Source organism: Rhincodon typus, chromosome 27, assembly GCF_021869965.1.
Source record: "Rhincodon typus isolate 14 chromosome 27, sRhiTyp1.1, whole genome shotgun sequence".
In the NCBI taxonomy this organism is placed as follows: domain Eukaryota; kingdom Metazoa; phylum Chordata; class Chondrichthyes; order Orectolobiformes; family Rhincodontidae; genus Rhincodon; species Rhincodon typus.
Window position 1 is genome coordinate 3,093,533 of NC_063358.1, and position 17,520 is coordinate 3,111,052.

At 41.0% G+C, this 17,520-nt stretch overlaps 1 long non-coding RNA gene across 1 annotated transcript in view; it reads left to right on the plus strand.

Annotated features, from left to right (window-relative positions):
* The window catches only part of LOC109935124, a 48,703-nt gene that overhangs the window by 5,452 nt on the left and 25,731 nt on the right, over window positions 1–17,520 (plus strand). Inside the window, exon 2 of the long non-coding RNA XR_007264995.1 lies at window positions 5,596–5,626. This is a non-coding gene — a long non-coding RNA (uncharacterized LOC109935124). The remainder of the gene's footprint in view (window positions 1–5,595; window positions 5,627–17,520) is intronic.

Sequence of the window (17,520 nt, forward strand, 5' to 3'; positions counted from 1 at the left end):
CAACTTTTCCTCTTTCACAAACAGTGTTGGACACCAGGGGAATGAGTCATTGCCTGAATGCAATGGAACTTGTCAATGATTGTGCCCATCATATGTGATCTTTGGGTTGACACATATGAAGCAACACAAACAACAAAAGTGCAAGAAGATAACACAGTGTGTGGAGCTGGATGAACACAGCAGGCCAGGAAGCATCAGAGGAGCAGAGAAGCTGACGTTTCGGGTCTGGACCCTTCTTCAGAAATGGGGGAGGGGTAGGGGCTCTGAAATAAATAGAGGGGTTGTTGGGCTGGGGAAGGTAGGTGGGGTGGTGATAGTGAGTGCAGGTAGGCAGTGGTGGGGGTTGGTCAGTGAGGTGGGAGGAGCGGATAGGTGGGAGAGAAGATGGACAGGTCAAGGAGGCGGGGACAAGAGGGAGGGTTGGGCATGGGATGAGATCGGGGGGTGGGGAAATTTTGAAGCTAGTAAAGTCCACATTGAGACCATTGGGTTGTAGGATTCCCAGGCGGAATATGAGGTGCTGCTCCTCCAGTTTCCGAGTGGCGTCATTGTGACACTGGAGGAGGCCCAGGATGGACATGTCACCCACGGAGTGGGAGGGTGGAGTTGAAGCACAAGAAGCTATTTTGGAGCTACTCTGATGCACCTTTTGGCTAACTGGTAGAGTTTGATTTGAATTGTAAACTGTATGATCAGATTTGGGAAAGGTGATTCAAAGGGAGACAGAAAACATGTTTACAAAGGATTGATGTAGTGCCTTTGGTCACATTAAAAGACATTGTTGCATCAATTGCATGTGAAATGCTCACAAAATGCATTCATACTTAGTTTTTTTGACTTTCCCAAGGCACAAAAATATTTGTTTGCTGTTCTTTTATGAAATAGATGCCCCATTTACCCAATATAAGCCAGTTGGAGCAGATTATTGTCATGACACATGCAAGAGGCTTTTGTTGAAAGAAACACAGATTTTGTCAAGGTTTTTCGTCTTGTACTCCTCAGGATATTTATCAGAACAAAATGCAAAAGGTAACAATATTTTATACCCTAGGAGAAGAAAGTGCTGATTGTTTTGCTAGTATGATGTGGAGGTGCTGGTGTTGGATTGGGGTGGACAAGGTCAGAAAACACACAACACCAGGTTATAGCCCAACAGACTTATTTAAAAACACAAGCTTTTGGAGCCTCAGTCCTCCTTCAGGTATTAGTGACTGAGGTAGTATCAGACATAGAATTGATTTTACTTATAAATTCTGTGTCTGATACTACCTCTCTCACTAACACTTGAAGAAGGACTGAGGCTCCGAAAGCTTGTGATTTCAAATAAACCTGTTGGACTGTAACCTGGTGTCGTGTGTTTTCTGATCTTTTGCTAGTAGGCTATGATTGGTAGGGATATGGCTTTGGAGAATGTACTGACATTTAGCTGATGAGCTTTTTTCAAATTTTAAATGAAGCAGATTGCTTTAATTTCTTAAAGTACTGTCCTTGAGGCATGAACCAGAGGATAGCTGTTACCTACTTTATTAAGTTAAAACATGAGCAATGTATGCAACTTAGCAAAGTTGACCACAACCGTTCACTGGTTTATTCCTTGGGATGATGCCTTGATCATTCAAACAACACTTGTCAGTTAGCTGTCAGTCATCATCTAACTGGTGCATTCTGTATGGTAACCCCTGTACCAATCAAAGCCCACTTGCCAACATACCCAGTATTTTGTTCTCATTCAGTGTATAAGTTTTTCCACTTGCCATTTTTATTTCTTGCAAATATCCTACAAGTCTAACTTAAAAAGCTTTGCCAATATGTGTCCTTTTTCAGCGTCGTTCAAGTTCTGATGTACCAAAGGACTATCATCATAGAGGATGCCTATATTTCTAAGATGAGGCAATATTTGAAAGCATTTATTTAATAGCAAGTTTTCTTCACTTCAAATTTTATTCTCAGTGTAACACATTTCGTATAACTTTAGGCAATGCTTGTTCCAGTTTTCCATTCTTCACCCTTTTCCTTAAATCTCTTCATGGCCTTGCTGCTCTACATATCTGTAATCTCCACTAGCCCTCCAACACTCCAAGATTAAACAAAAAGCAGAATAGGCTTGACACCTTGGCTTGTCAGGTAGTATTTGTGGAGCGAGAAACAGGGTTAACGTTTTAGATCAGTGACCTTCAATCAGACCTTTTGCGGTATCTATGCTTACCTAATTCTGGCTGATGAATGCCTTTGATTTAAATCCCTTCATTTGCTAAGATGCTGAACTCTGGAACTCCCTCCTTTAACCTCTCCTCATGTCTGCCTCTTCCTCCTTTGAGACCTTCCTTAAAACACCCAACTTTGACCAAGCTTCAGACTATTTGCCCAAATATCTCCTTCTGTGGATTCTGCAAACATTTACTTTAAAGGAACCGTATAAATATAAGCTATTGGTTTTTTGTGTTAACCATTTTGTCCCACTTTCAAAATACCAGTAGCAATCATAAGGGAGCTGAATGCTAATTTCTAAACTCTGAGTCAAGGTCAGAGCCTAATGATACCGACAAACAACTTTTCCTTTGTGGGGAATTTACTGTGACAGGAACGGACTGGATTGTTCTGCTCCAATGTGCTGCAAATCACATTCTCTCTGCTTAGTTCCCAGTCGTGTTAATCACACTGTGCAATCATTGAAGCAGCAGAGAGAGAAACCAGGACAATGGAAAAACCAACATTATTTACAAACAAAAACAAATCAGGATTAGCAACTTAAACCCTTCAAAAATCTAACGATGCAGACTTACGGAGAGAGTAAAAGCGCACATTTTATGTGACTTTAGAAATGAAATATTTCTGCACACATTTGACAACATTTAATGCTGAGGTGGTTTCAGCAGGGCAGGGGCACGTTTACTTGTCCCTGAAGATGACGGGTGGGGATTATTCTTTCCCAATTAAATCCACAGTGGTAAAGCTGTGGATGGCCCCTGACCATAACTGAGGCCAGGGTCTGTCTCTGTCCTACTGCCTCTGGTATTCAAGCATTAGTAGATAGTGAGGACACCAAGAAAAGTCCTGTTGAGCTGTGGTGGGGAGCGGGAGGGGGCTGTGGACGTGTGCGCTGCAGGGGTCTGTCCCTCGTTGCCAAGCACTTTGTGCCTGATTGAGGGACTCGACAATGGGATGGGGAGCCCCACTGTGAGCCACCTCCCCCATGCTTCCTTCTGATGCCCTCCGTTACCCTCCATGTCTGCCATCTACCTATTGAGCACTGCACTCCAGGCTCCACCCTTAGGCAGCATCCGGCATTACTGGTTGCACATTGAGCTCGTCTCTGGCCCAATTAGATATTTGCATATTAAAATGACTGGATGGCGTGCACTCAGAATCCAGAAATGACCTGGCTGTTAGGTTCACACCTTGCCACCCCTATGCTACTTTCACTCATCTGGTGCCTCAGTGACCTTGGGCCTCTCGATGGCTGTGTCGCTGGCATTTACCGGTGGTCCTGGGCACACAGCCTGGAACTGTCAGCCTCTGATTGGTGTGCAGATCTCTAGTGGGTTTATTATCTATCTTCAGCCTAGAGTAATCACTAAACACAGCTGTGCTGCAAGTATTACAGTGCAGTGAGCTTGTGGTCATGTGACAAAATCTGGGATCTTATCTCATTTGAATGTTGACTTCTTAAAAGGAAATCACTCCTCAAATGATAATACAGCAGATACCCTGTAATATATTATTTTCTGTCATTGTGACTGTAAGCAGCAACTTAAAAGCAATTGTAAATGAACAAAAATGGTAGGAAATTGTCATTCCTGCTGGTAATGGTCAAAACAACAGACTTAGCGATCAAGGATAGTGAGAACTGCAGATACTGGAATCAGAGATAACACAGTGTGGAGCTGGAGGAACACAGCAGGTCAGGAAGCATAAAGGAGCAGGAAAGTTGACGTTTTGAGTCGGGGCCCTTCTTCAGAAAATGACTTAGTGATCAAAGCAGCTGACCAACAGAAAAACTTCAAAATAATGTGACAAAATTGTCTTGTTAAGATTCAAACTTGTGGATTATAGAAAATTTTGACATCACTAAGATTACTGACTGTCTCAAAGATGCTGATCATCAAAAGATTTCACTGTGTTGGGTGAAGATCATTGTATTTGTTGGATTTCTGATTCCCAATGTTGCAAAAATGACTATATTATTCTGGAGTCAGATAGTGTTGGACTTACCAGATTCAAAAAAAAAGCTGGAACAAAGATTTTGTTTTGAAAGAGTTGACAAATCAATCTCTCACTTACACTCTCAGAACACTAAATAATGCATGGACCAGAAGCAGAGCTGTGAATACCTTTCTAAGCTCACATCTGCAGTGAGGTCTCATGCTGGTAGGAGTGTGAGTTCACAGCCTATTATATAAGCTTTATGCTGACAATCTGAATCTTTTCATTGGTCTCAGCAATTTCAGAGCAGTAGCACAAGTGTAAATATAACCTCCCTGTTGAATGTCATTCTTACAAAATGCACTGTTTTATGAGGGAGATAGGAGTCTGTTTTCTCACCTTTAAGAAACTAGATACAGATCTCACCTGGAATGACAGATAACTCTGGAGCTAGATTTGCAGATACCTCTGGGGGTGAGGTTAGCTGCAGACACAGCTTGATAATTGCTTTCCTGAATGATGTGTCACTTTTCTGACTTTAGAACACACTGCAATTTTCAACATGCGTGTGGAGGAGGGGGACACTCCTTACCTTCAGTTAACTTGCCAATAAGCTCATTCATGAGTTTGTTCACTGCCTGGAGAGGGCTGAAAGGAAACTTTCCATGTGGCAAACAGGAAGACTGAAGAGTGTCTGATGTATTAGTGCAGAATGCTGTTGGGAGCACTGCACAGGAGCTGTGATGCGATACTGCACCAGAATTAAACTCTCAATGAAAAGAAAAGGTTACTGGAGCAGAGGAACTCATGGTTGTTGCTGAGGGAGAGCAAGTCATGTGCCTTGTGATGAATCATTTGGCTACTTTCCTGCACTGAGAGCAGGCTGACCTCTCTCTGCTCTTGCCTGCTCCAAGCAGCAGGATGACAGCAAGCCCAGTCATGGCTGCCATTTTCCTTTGAGCACTACACTCTAGACTCCGCCCTTAGGCAGCGTTCGGCATTACTGATTGGACATTGAGCTCACCTCTGGCCCAATTAGATGTCTGTACATTAAAATATCATGATGTCATTGAGGCAGACATGGCCTGTGCGCAGAATCCAAAAATGACCTGTGTGTTGGGTTGCTAATCCTGTATTAAACATCTAGTTTTCTGTTTTTGTCATTGAGCCTCCTATTGGAAGTAGTATTGAAAAATAATTTGTTTTGTTGAAATTTATTGTCTTGCACACAATAGTACAATTTGCAAGAATCACCATTTGAGGGGACGACTAACATTTACCCTGCGTGAGAGGAGGAAGGTGATTGGTTGCCAAGTGAACTCTGATTGGTGGAGGCATTACCATGGAGAATGCATGATAAATGTTAGTGTTCCCCTTGAATTGCTATTCCTGTAAATGGTCCTGATGCATGATAGACAAAACATTTCAACAGAGTCTTTTTTTTTTCAGCAGTACTCAAGTTCCATCGTACCAAACAACTACTGTAAGTAACTTACAGGAACAAATTACTGCAGATGCTGGAAACTGTTCTGAAATCAACAAATGCTGGAGATCACAGTGAGTTAGACAGCATCCATGGAGAGAAAGACCAAGCTAATGTTTCGAGTCTATATGAATCTTCATCTAGACTCGAAACATTAGCTTGCTTTCTCTCCATGGATGCTGTCTGACCCACTGTGATCTCCAGCATTTGTTGTTTATTGTAAGTAACATATCGTTATCAGTCAGCTAATGGGCACACACCAATTATTCACAATCACTGGCCCAATGAATGTCTATAATATAAATCTATCAATTTGTCTTACGACTCTGTCGAAAAGCAGCCTCTTTCCTGACATATTGTGTCAAGGGAAAACAAATAACAATTTTACTGAGAAAATGATCAGCATCAAGTTCCAAGCTATTAATGGACTGTTGAGCCCATTGTGTTTGTGCCATCTCTGACAGAGATAGCTAGTCATTGCCATCATCTATCCTTCTCCCATTCAAGTGCTGATCTGTCTTTGCTTTAAAAGTTACTGTTGAAGCTTTCTCCACCACTCTATGAAGCAGCACATTCCTGACAATAACCATTCACTGTATAAAAGAAACCTCACTTCCACAAACCCCCAATTTCCCCAATTCTATCAAAAATCCCCTTCATGAACTAAGTGCAGGAAAAATGTTCCAACATATTGAAATGAATGGCTGTGGAATGAATAAATATCTATAGTGACAGCACCCAGAAGTGATAGGCATAATCTGAAATTGGGCTCTATTCTTCACAGCTTCTTGACCCAATGATGAAACTGAATCAGCTTTGACATTCATCCCAATTCTTTTTTTCTCGATTTGAAGAATTCCCTCTTTTTTGGACTGGACTAAATGGTGAGATTTCAGTTGCAATTCATTGTTTAAGACCAAAAGGAATCACAGAATTTTTGTTGATAAATTCAAAGGAATTACAAAAGCCTTACTTTGTCATGCTTGCTGATTCAATCATTAAACACATGATGAGCTTCATTTATTTTTGAAACATGGCTTTGATGCAGAGAATTACTGAGGAAGGTTTCTGAGGAAGGGTCACTCAACCCAAAACATTAACTCTGATTTCTATCCACAGATGCTGCCAGATATGGTGAGCTTTTTCAGCAATTTCTGTGGTTGTTTCAGAGGAGACGATTAACCATGGCCCCTTTTGTGTTGTCAGGTGGATGTTAAAGATTCTATGTTACTACTTTAAAGAAGAGTAGGAAAGTTTTCCTGATGACCTACAGTCAATGTTTACCCCTCAGTTAGCATCACTAAAACAGATGATCTGATCAGAATCATGTTGCTGATAGTGAGAATTTGCTGTGCAAAAATTGGCTACCATGTTTTGTACGTCACAACAGTGTCTACCCTTCATTGTGAAACACAATTCATTCAAAAGTACCCCATGGTAAAGCGCTTTGGGATGTCCTACGGTCAGAAAGATTGCTATAGAAATGTAGAACAAAACCTGAAGTTTTGCTGGAAAAGCTCAGCAGGTCTGGCAGTATCTGTGAAGAAAAAAATCAGAGTTAACGTTTCAGGTCTGGTGATCCTTCCTCAGAACACCGGACCTGAAATGTTAACTGCGATTTTTTTTCTTCACAGATGCTGCCAGACATACAGAGCTTTTCCAGCAGCTTCTGTTTTTGTTCCTGATTTATAGCATCCGCAGTTCTTTCAGTTTTTATTTGTTATAGAAATGTGTCTATCTTACAAAACATGTATTTCTTTCACAGTTTATTACAACAATCTTACAGCAACTGACTGCTGCTGCCTTCAAGCTCTCATGCCTCCAGAGCAAGACAGCAACTGAATTGGAAGAAGCCCCTCTCCATCTACCCCAACCCCACCCACCAACACCACCACCACGCACCCCCCCCCTGCCCCCCACCCGCCCCGAAGACCCCCACTCCGTGAATTGAGTTATGGCTTCCTTCCACCTGTAAAGAAATCTCATTAACCTTCCTCAAGATTAGAAAGCTTACAGCATAAACAGCTGGTTGCACCCTGATTCTTGGTGTGTCTGGTCAGGATTATTGCATCCTGCTCTTAGTCTGTTGGTGGAGAACATTAGTGCTTCAAAGCTTGGTGTTTACGCACTAAGGCTGCCCTATTTACTCGCTGCTCTTTTTATGTGCACACAGCTTTTGAATGTAAGCAGCTGCAGGATAAGCTTCTGTTTTTACAATAAGTTCAAAAGCCAGAAGAAAGGGTACTTGGTGTAAACAGTTTTGGTCACAGTAACAACTGGTAACACTGTACAACTTAAAGAGGATTTCACCTTTTCCCTGATATTTAATGTTCAACTGTGCATCTGTACACACTGGGGGACAGTTGCATTTCATTTTGATATCACGTGCTTGAGAAATTTGCAGCTGCAGTACATTGCTGAAGCAATAGATGAATGAATTATGTATCTTTTTACTGGCATGGCTTGCCCTGCTCTTTCTGTGGATTTGACCCTTCATCGGTTGCACATCCTGTGCAGCAACAACGGTTGTTAACATCTTTCAATATCAGAGAAAGGAAGCAATCAGATTTGCAGACTCAATTTTGACTCGGACTGGTGGAGACATGGAGGGAAGCTCTGGCAATGAAGTAAAGATGAGTCAGCAGTGATTGTTTGAATGCCTGGGCCCTGTATTTCGGGAGTACTAACTCCTGGATCATGATACCACGGTGGACAGCAGGAGCAGAAAGTTACAAGGGAGCTGAGTGTTTTGGGACAGCGCGTCTGAATAGTGAGTGGTATTGCAGGATGGGTTGGTGGTTGAGTGGAGGTGGGTAAGGAAGACCAGGACTGAGGAGGCTCAAGGACCCCATTGCAGACTCAGAGAGAGCTCTCCGCAGTCACTAGGCCCATAAAGCATCCTCCCTAGACATCGGCAAGGTGGCTTTTTCTGGTCACTGTGCTGACTCCGTATGGTTTTACACCAGCCCTCGAACTGAAAATAGATTCATGATTTTAGAACATTCCGGAAAACTCCTACTTTCCACTCTGGTCAGGCCTCATGTACAATTCTGGAGCTTTTGATGCTATTTGTAGAATGAAGTCAGCATAGTGCTACCAAGCTGCTCTCTCATTAGAGAGAGACTACTGGTGATGCTTTAACCTGAGGGTCACCCCATCTCAGGTGAGGGGAGAGGCTGAGACAGCGGGTCCTTCACGGTAACATCAGCCAGTGTGGGAATTGAACCCATGCTGTTGGTATCACACTGTATCCAGCCAACTGAGCTAACCCACACCAGGAACATATGCTATCATGATAATATGAAAGAATTCTGTCATTCATTCCCATCATATGTACCAAATATTTCATCTACAAAAATATTTCATCTGTAAGCAGTAATGCTCCTTTAAAATAAGAGCTCCACAAATGTACTTTCTGACTCACACCTATAGAACACAATTGAAGAAATCAAGTGATACTGGATCTTTAATAGGCCAAGGTAGCTGGGGATGGCCTGAGTTAATTAGTAGTGTCTGTGCTGTGGATCTGGCACTGTACTGAAATGAGTTTGTTTAATAAGTGGAGTTTGATGCAGCGTTAACCCAGTCTGCTCTGTGATACGTTGTTTGAGACACTTTCTTTGCTTATTCCCTTACAGCTGCTGACCAGTTCTGCTAACTGAGCTTTGGTTTTGTTTGTTAATTAAATTTGATATTTTTAAACATGGGAGGCTAACACCAGGAATGATACTATCACTGCTTACCTGTAACAAAGGAAGAAGGAGTTTTAATTGATGCAATGATGTGGAATAGTGTTCTACACATTTTCCAAGCAATCTGCTCATCAGTTCACAGCTCTAGAGCATGTGGGCCTTGAACCTCAGCTCCCTGGTTCAGAGCTAGAGACACTAGAACTCTTGGAATTGTGTCCCATTAAGGGTGTTTAAAGTCTAATTTAGAAATACCATGTAGAAAATTTTATATAGTCATTAATTCTGCACAGCAATACTGGAGGGAAGAATTGACAGGCATGATTTCCTGTCTATATATGAAAGCAAAAAAATTGAAATTTGTAAAAAGATAAGAACATTGCAGTGACAATTTGGACAGAAATAAGAACAAGAACAACAACCCCCATGGTCACCATAATTAGTCAGTTATAATGACGAGATAGTGACAGGAACACTGCTGCTTCACTGCGTATGCTTCCCTTCTTGGTGACAAAGGGAAAGGAAAGAAACAAAATGAGCCAGCATTGGATGGGAATGTTAGTGATCCCTTAGTCTCTGGATTTAATGTGACCACAGGAAGATAATGTAGTGATTTTAGACTTCCATAAGGAAGGATTAGCATCCATTATTTATTCTGTTTCTGTTTTGCTCATGTCAACATCACACGCTAGCAACAGTATTCTGCCAACATCTATACTATTAGGGCCAGACCTGACATTCTGATGAAGAAAAACATGTAAATGGAAATAGTATAGAGATGAAGCTGTGACTATTTTCTTTGGCAGCTTGTTCCCTTGTGGGATTGTGCTGGAAAGAAAGGTGGTTGACACACCGTGTTGGAAATTGGGGTGCTTTGTAGCTTGTGAGAATGGCTACCTTGTGTTTTGTCATTACCGGAGAGCACTAGGGACTTGATTCTGTCCATTCCCACCAATCCACTCTCTTTTTTTTATAGAACACAGTCAACTTGCTTCTCCCATGCTTTGTGGGAGGGATTCCCATTTCACATCTTTGATCGAGAATGTGATAATGGTACATCTCCTACATTGATTCAATGCAGCAAATCTTTGGATCATTTCAATTTTATTTAAAGTTCTCACTGTACAAGGATTCCACACACAACCTGCATGCTCCAACATTATGCAAACTAATGTCGTGTAAGCTATAACTCGGATATTTTTGCTGCAATCCGAAAAATTCCTCAGCAGGAATCTGAGAACCCTGTTTGCTTTGGATATTCTTTTGCCAAGTGTTGAACCCTCCTTGGAGACTGACTTTAAGATGACTCCATATGTTTGGTTAAGAATCTGCTTGCAGAATTTAAAGCTTTCTTGTTGGTCGCTTTTATTGGTAATTCACAACACATAGCATATTGTGAAATTGATTGTTATCTCTCATTGTTCCTGCCAATTTTATCCAGAGATTGTGTTATTTAGGAAGATTTAAAATGGGTGTACATCTTGCTAAGAGAACGGTACGTTATTCAAGTTGTATTGTCACTTGCATCTTGGAGTGGGTATGTAGTGATTGTAATTGTGTTAGTCAGGTAGACTTCATAGAATATGAGTTCCCTGATTGAGGCTGTTAATCTGGTCCAATCAGGGAGCCCTGGCTGACAGATATAAACAGGAGTGTCAGAGGTTCTGTTCACTGTGAGATCTGGCTCTGAAGGAGTGGGATCGGTGTTAAGGACTCTCCACGTGTATATAAAGGGTGTCTTGGTCATGGGATACTAGCCTCTGTGAAGTTATTTCAGGTTACGCTCATAAACCAACCAATAGACTGGGTGTTTACAGAAATGATTATATTAATGGACGTTTGTAAAACTTGTTGCAAGGTTGTGTAGCCCAATTTGACTTTCCCAATGATTGAGAGATCCTTGAGCCCCTCAGGTTCCAGGGTGTACACAGATAGAATATTCCTCTGGTCACGCTCTGTGGCACAACTATCCATAGAGGAAGTGCAGGTTCTGGGAAGAATTCTTGGGATACAGTACAATCACCACAGGCAGAATCTTATAGGGCCGTGAATGATATGGGTGATGGAGAAAAATCCAGAAGAATCAAATGAGAAGTCGGGAGATGCCTTTCTGAACACTGGGAGCAACTTGTTGCGTTTTCCAGCAGAGTTCTGGGTGTTGAGATAAGAGTCTCGCCAGGGAGTGGTGAGGGGCTGGCAATTTCAGCTCACCGCTTGTTCTTTCTTCCACACCACCATCTCGGGCACCACCATCTCAGGGCACACTCCCGGGTAGCAGTCACGTGCACCCCACATCCCACAAACACTGCCCATGGGCAGGGGATGGGTGGAGGATGAAGGTGGCCTAATGCAGATGCATGATAAAATCTGAAAGAACTGTGGATGCAGGAAACCAGAAGTGAAAACATAAATCGCTGGAAAAGCTCAGCAGGTCTGGCAGCATCTGAGAGAGAAAACGAAGTTAATGTTTCAGGTCCAGTGACCCTTCTTGAGAACTCTGTTCTGACTCAGAACCTTTGTGAAACTCGACAAAAATGGCATTTTGTCTTATGTTACCTTGAGCTGAAATTCTGCTGCAGGTAAAATCTGGGATTGTGTGATTTCTTACACGCTGCTATGCTCTTATATCATTGGATATCTAGGATCACATTCCCAGGCCGACATGTAGTCTTTCTATTTTGCTCTTTGATCTACGTGCAGGCAATTGTTGGAGGAGCTTAATCTATCTTTCACCGAGGATTCAGCCTCATCTGCTGAAACAGATCTTCTCTGGCTTGTTCTATTTGGTGACCAGTTCAGGGACATAACTGCCACACTAACTTGGGGAGGGAAGCAGTCAATTGCTACAAATTTTCAAGGAGCTGATACTTTCTTGCAGATCATGCTTGTTTATGATGCTCTTTTTGATCAGCCCTTTCCCAGAGAGCTATTGAATAGAAAACATCATGATGAATTGGAAATCCAATGCTTTATTCAGTAGGATCAGGCTGACCCTGGGCTAGTTTTGTTGCTAGCTCAGAATTGTTGCTTCTCATTTCCTATTAAAAGGATCCCACACTAAGGCAGAAAATTTCCTTTCATATTTGTGATAGATACCCGCTCATAATACATTTTAATGAAACTCAGAGAAAATTATCCTCTTGTGTTTAAAATCCCATATTGCCACCTACACTTTCTTAAGACATCACTGTTTAATTGGCTGATATGATATTGGAATGCTTTGTACCCTGGGACTTCAGTGTGTTTGTTTGAAAACCCAATTCCAAATGGTTGCACTGATGAGCATCGAAAACCAGTTCAGAACCCAGTGAGAAGCAATGGAATTGCAGATTAATGGCACAATTTTGAAGGAAGCAAACCTGTTTCTCTGTTGAAAAATGAGCCTTCACTCGAAAGTATCTGATTGGTTTTATTTGTTGTCTTTCAATTACTGAGCAGTCCCGAAGGAAGGTTTCTTATTTTCTGCATTGAGCCAAACTAAGCTGGAAGTGTTTAAACATAAATAGAATCTAGGAATGCCAATCCAGAAACTCATTAATTCACACCCAAAGAAAAGAATATTTATGGGGATTTGATAAACATTATTTACTGAAAAGACATTTTGAAAACAACCAATTTTGACAATATTTTAATTTTTCAAAAAGACTATCAACATCTTCATCAAGGTCACAAATGCACAATGTTCATAAATCCTCTCTGTTTTTGCATTTCTGCTGTGATACCAACATTGGGGCATGGTTAATTCTGCTGTTTTAATATTAAAATCTGGATAATTTGTATGCTCTCGGGGCATCTTTATTCCAGGCAACATATCGTAAATTGATCTAAAACTAATCAGGCTACAAATACCACTCAATCGTGAACTTTAAATCTATGTTTTGTATAAAAGAGAACGGACCTGGTTTTAATTGGATGGGCGATTTTTGCTTCGGTTTCAGGGTTTAGTGTAATTTAGTGCAGCTAGTTTATGTTGTCAGATTATCCTCAATATGGAAAGTCATTTAAGTGAGTTCACAGTAAGCTAAAAGCAGAACAAAGTGGGAAGTGGAGTAGGTAGTGAACTCTGTTAATGCAGAAGGATGTATTGACACGTTTGCTAAAACAGGCTCCACAAATGGAGATACACCCACTGAGAGCCAAGCTCAGCGCTACGTTGGACATTAGACTTCAGTACAATTGTAGACTCAGCTCCTGGCACCTGCTGCCCTCTACAATCATTCACAAAACTTGAGGGTATGGTGGCTTTGACAATAGTGGCACTCTGTCAGGTGAGCATTAGGAACATCCAACAAATGGCCTGATCCAGTATCAGGTCAGATACCTTTCAAACAAATGTAAGGCGTGAGGCATGGGTTCTTGAAATCCTTGTTGCTCTGTTCTACAGACAGAGAAGAGGCAATGATGAGCTCCCAATTTTCCATTTGTTCATTTGTCACAGACTGTGATTTACAAAATTTGCAATATTTTGTTTAAAAGCCAAAAAAAGTTTTACAAAGGAATCCTCTTGTTTTAATTCCACGATGAACCTTTTGGTTCCGCTCAAAGGTTTATAAATCATTATGATTCTGTAGCCCAGACAGTTGTGGAAATTCAGTCTTTGAATATGGTTAAGACAGAGACTGATAGATTCATGGAGACTAGGGCAATCGAGCCAAATAGGGATAGTGCAGGATGTGGGAACACAATCAAGATGTCAAAAAGCCTCCTGCAGATTCTAAACCTTTTGTGTGCTTATATTCCAAGAACAAAATAGGATAAGTCAAAAGCACTTCCATTTAATGTCTCTGGACATTTTAAAAACCCTCTGCTTGTTGGTTTTCCACATGAATTCATTCCAACTCTATTTTCCTGTGTGATCAGATTTGCCACCTAAATTTTATGTGCAGTCATGTTATCCATTGACCACGTTTCATACTGAAAGTAAATGTAGGATGAGCACTCTGTACATATGTCTCAAAATAGTAGACCTAAAGGAACCCTTTATTGGTTTGAAGCTTTGTGTGTATCGATAGAGAACGTAGGTCACAAACATTGTAGTGGCTTTACATGTCAAAGCTATCAGGTTATTTTTGCTTACACCACAGGCCAGAACTGAGATGCAGCGTGTTACAGATTATTTTCAGTTAGAACTTCAAAATAACATTTATACATAACCTGCAGGCTATTTGACATTTTATTTAGTGTGTGTTGAGTTACTTGCTGTAAGTGTTGACTGATCTGCTTGTTTCTAGTATATATACTGGAGTAACAATTTGCTTTTCACTTTCCTATAAAGGGGACACTTTGATAAATCACATTGCAGAATTATACCATGTTAATTCTCAGTTCTAAGGGATGTTACAAGATGTGTTTCCCCTACGACTATCTGTACATCAGGGTAGGCAGCGTCTTTGGCAGAGGCTGGATTTGTGAGGACCCAGAGTGGAAGGGACAGTGTATAAAGGGTTAACTATCAGCGTTACTCTCACTTAGCCCAGACTCTCTCCAGAGTTGACCCTCCAGCACCTAGAAAGTGGCCTCATTCTCTCCAAGTGAGATGTTAGGATTGACCCCATATGCCAAACTCCATCTCCAGCACATCTACCTGCTGGCTTGTAAGAACTTTTCTTTTTGAACATTGTGTTACTGCTGATAGTATCAAATCATGGCCTACTTTCCAGATCACCTTCACATATCATGGGGGTGAACTGTTTGAGAGTAGCCGCTGCTATATTTTAACGAACACAGAGAGTGCTGGAGAAACTCAGCAGGTCTGGCAGCATCTGTAGAGAAAGAAACAGAGTTAACGTTTTGAGTCTGATTTGAGTCCTCTTCCCAAGTGAAAGGTGTTCGGAAATGTGTCTATCTTTATTCTTTTGACAGAGGAGAAGGCCGAGTGCGAAAGACAAAAGGGAACAAAAGAATGTCCTGGAGGGGCAAGTCTGGAGGGAGTGGGAGAATGGGTTTGAGTAGGAGAATGTAAGAAAAATGGAGAACAGACATAAAATGGTCAGTTTCTGAAGTTATGTCATTCAATATTTAGACCTGGAGGCGGTAAAGTGCATCAGTGGAGGATGAGCTTCTGTTTGCTTCATTGGGACATTGCAGTGGATTAAGGACAGAAATGTTAATGTGAGAGCACAGTGCATTATTGCTGTAATAATGTGTCGGGGCATAACCGAATTATTTTGCTGATATGTTGGCAGACCCCTTGGAACCTTCTTCCTGAGAAGCCCTGCTCTGGGTAATTGACGATGGCCGTTGGTTCTTGTAAACTTTCTTCAAGTATATATTTGCAAAGTGTCAAGAAAGACAAGGGTTTGGTGTGGGAGTGGGAGTATTAATGACATGCTGGAAAATTTCATTAATCATAGCAACCCTTCAATATTTCCATTGTATATTGGTCTAAATTTTTGTGATGACTTTGCAAGCTGCACCAGACAAAAATCAAGTGAAATTGTTTACTGAACTTTTATCCCAGTAAACTCTCAGTAATTGCATTGAGAGCTGGCAGAGGGGAGTATGTAACTGCAAGGCTGTGAAATCATTCTGTAGAATACTGAGGACTGTAGGTTTCTGATAATGTTCATTTGTAAGAGCTTCAGAATTTCAATATAAATGCAACCATTTAGAGCTGAACAAGTTCAAATGGTTTAATTTCTGCAATAATTAATTTCATTTGAAATAGATTGATTGAATTTTCATGACTACTTTGATCTGAAGGAAATTATGAACAAAGCATTGAAACTGCACGTGATGTGATTCAGGCTGACTGTGATTGGGCATCTTTTAACTAGGTCAAAAGTCATGTTGAATAACTGCTTTATGATTTGTCAGGATGAAAATTCCTTTCTGTCTCCACATCACAGTGCGTAGGGGGGAACGCCATTGTCAATCGACAGCTGTCAGCTTCTCTAGAGAGAAACTGGATGTGGTTTTCTGTAAACAAATGACAAAGAAGCACAATCTGTGTGTTAGCACAGGATCATAAAGACATTGGATATATTCCAATGTGAAACTGAGGCACTCAAACGAGTGGAAAGCCACTCAGAGTGCTTTGGTTTTAGCAGGAGCTATGGTGTGGGTGATTTCAATGTATTATGCTAAGGTGCAAGAAACACAGCCAGTGTTCCTTTTCCTCATCATTATCCAATGGTTTGTAAATCAAAAAACACATGATTTGAGCAAGAACAGATTGGAGATTAATTGTGGTATTCTTTCCTGTCAGACAGGTAGATTTGTTTTATTGGTTTTCAGGATACAGGTAACACTGCAGGGCAATATTTAACAACTGTCTTTGCCTCCACAAAGAGTGGACAATAACCTGTTCAATAAAATGAGATGTAATAGCTTTCCCTGGGTGTTGGTATGCTATTTAAATCAGGCAGTTTTCATGATGCATCCTCCGATATTGTGTGTGTAAGAGAGGTTTTTGATTTGTTGGATAGTGTCAAACTGCAATGTTTGTTTGCTTCCTTGATATGCAATCATACAGAATAGAACTGCATTTGTGGCTATGTATATACACAAAGATATTTTTATGCATAATGTATGTTTTTGAAATAACAAAAAAAATTGCCAGATTTGCAAAGTTGGATTTCAAAATGGAATTTGAACTGGTGGCCTCTAGGATGTTAGTCTAGACTGATAATCACCAGAGGGTTTATGTCTTAGTTATACCCCTCAAACTCTGAAAAAGAACTGAAAATATTCATGTCAAAGTTCAGTATGAGACAATATGACTGATTCTCTTTCTCAAAGCTTGAATTCAAGGCTGGAGAGATGACTTCAAAAATTGAAATAAAATAACAAAATACCAACAGGAATTTACTTGTTAGATTGTTTGTTAGTAATTTCCTTCAGATCAAAGAAGCTGTAAGCTTTGAATCAATTTCAAGTGAAATAGATTATTGCAGAAATTAAACCATTTTAACTCGTTCAGATCCAATTTACATTGCAATTCAGAAGTTCTTACAAATGAACATTATCAGAAACCTAGACAACAAGGTGCAGGGCTGGATGAACACAGCAGGCCAAGCAGCATCATAGGAGCAGAGAGGCTGACGTTTCGGGCCTAGACCCTTCATCAGAAAATGGGGAGGGGAAGGGGGTTTTGAAATAAATAGGGAGAGAGTGGGAGGCGGATAGAAGAGGGATAGAGGAGAGGATAGGTGGAGAAGAAACAAACAGGTCGAAGAGGCGGGGATGGGGCCAGGAAAGGTGAGT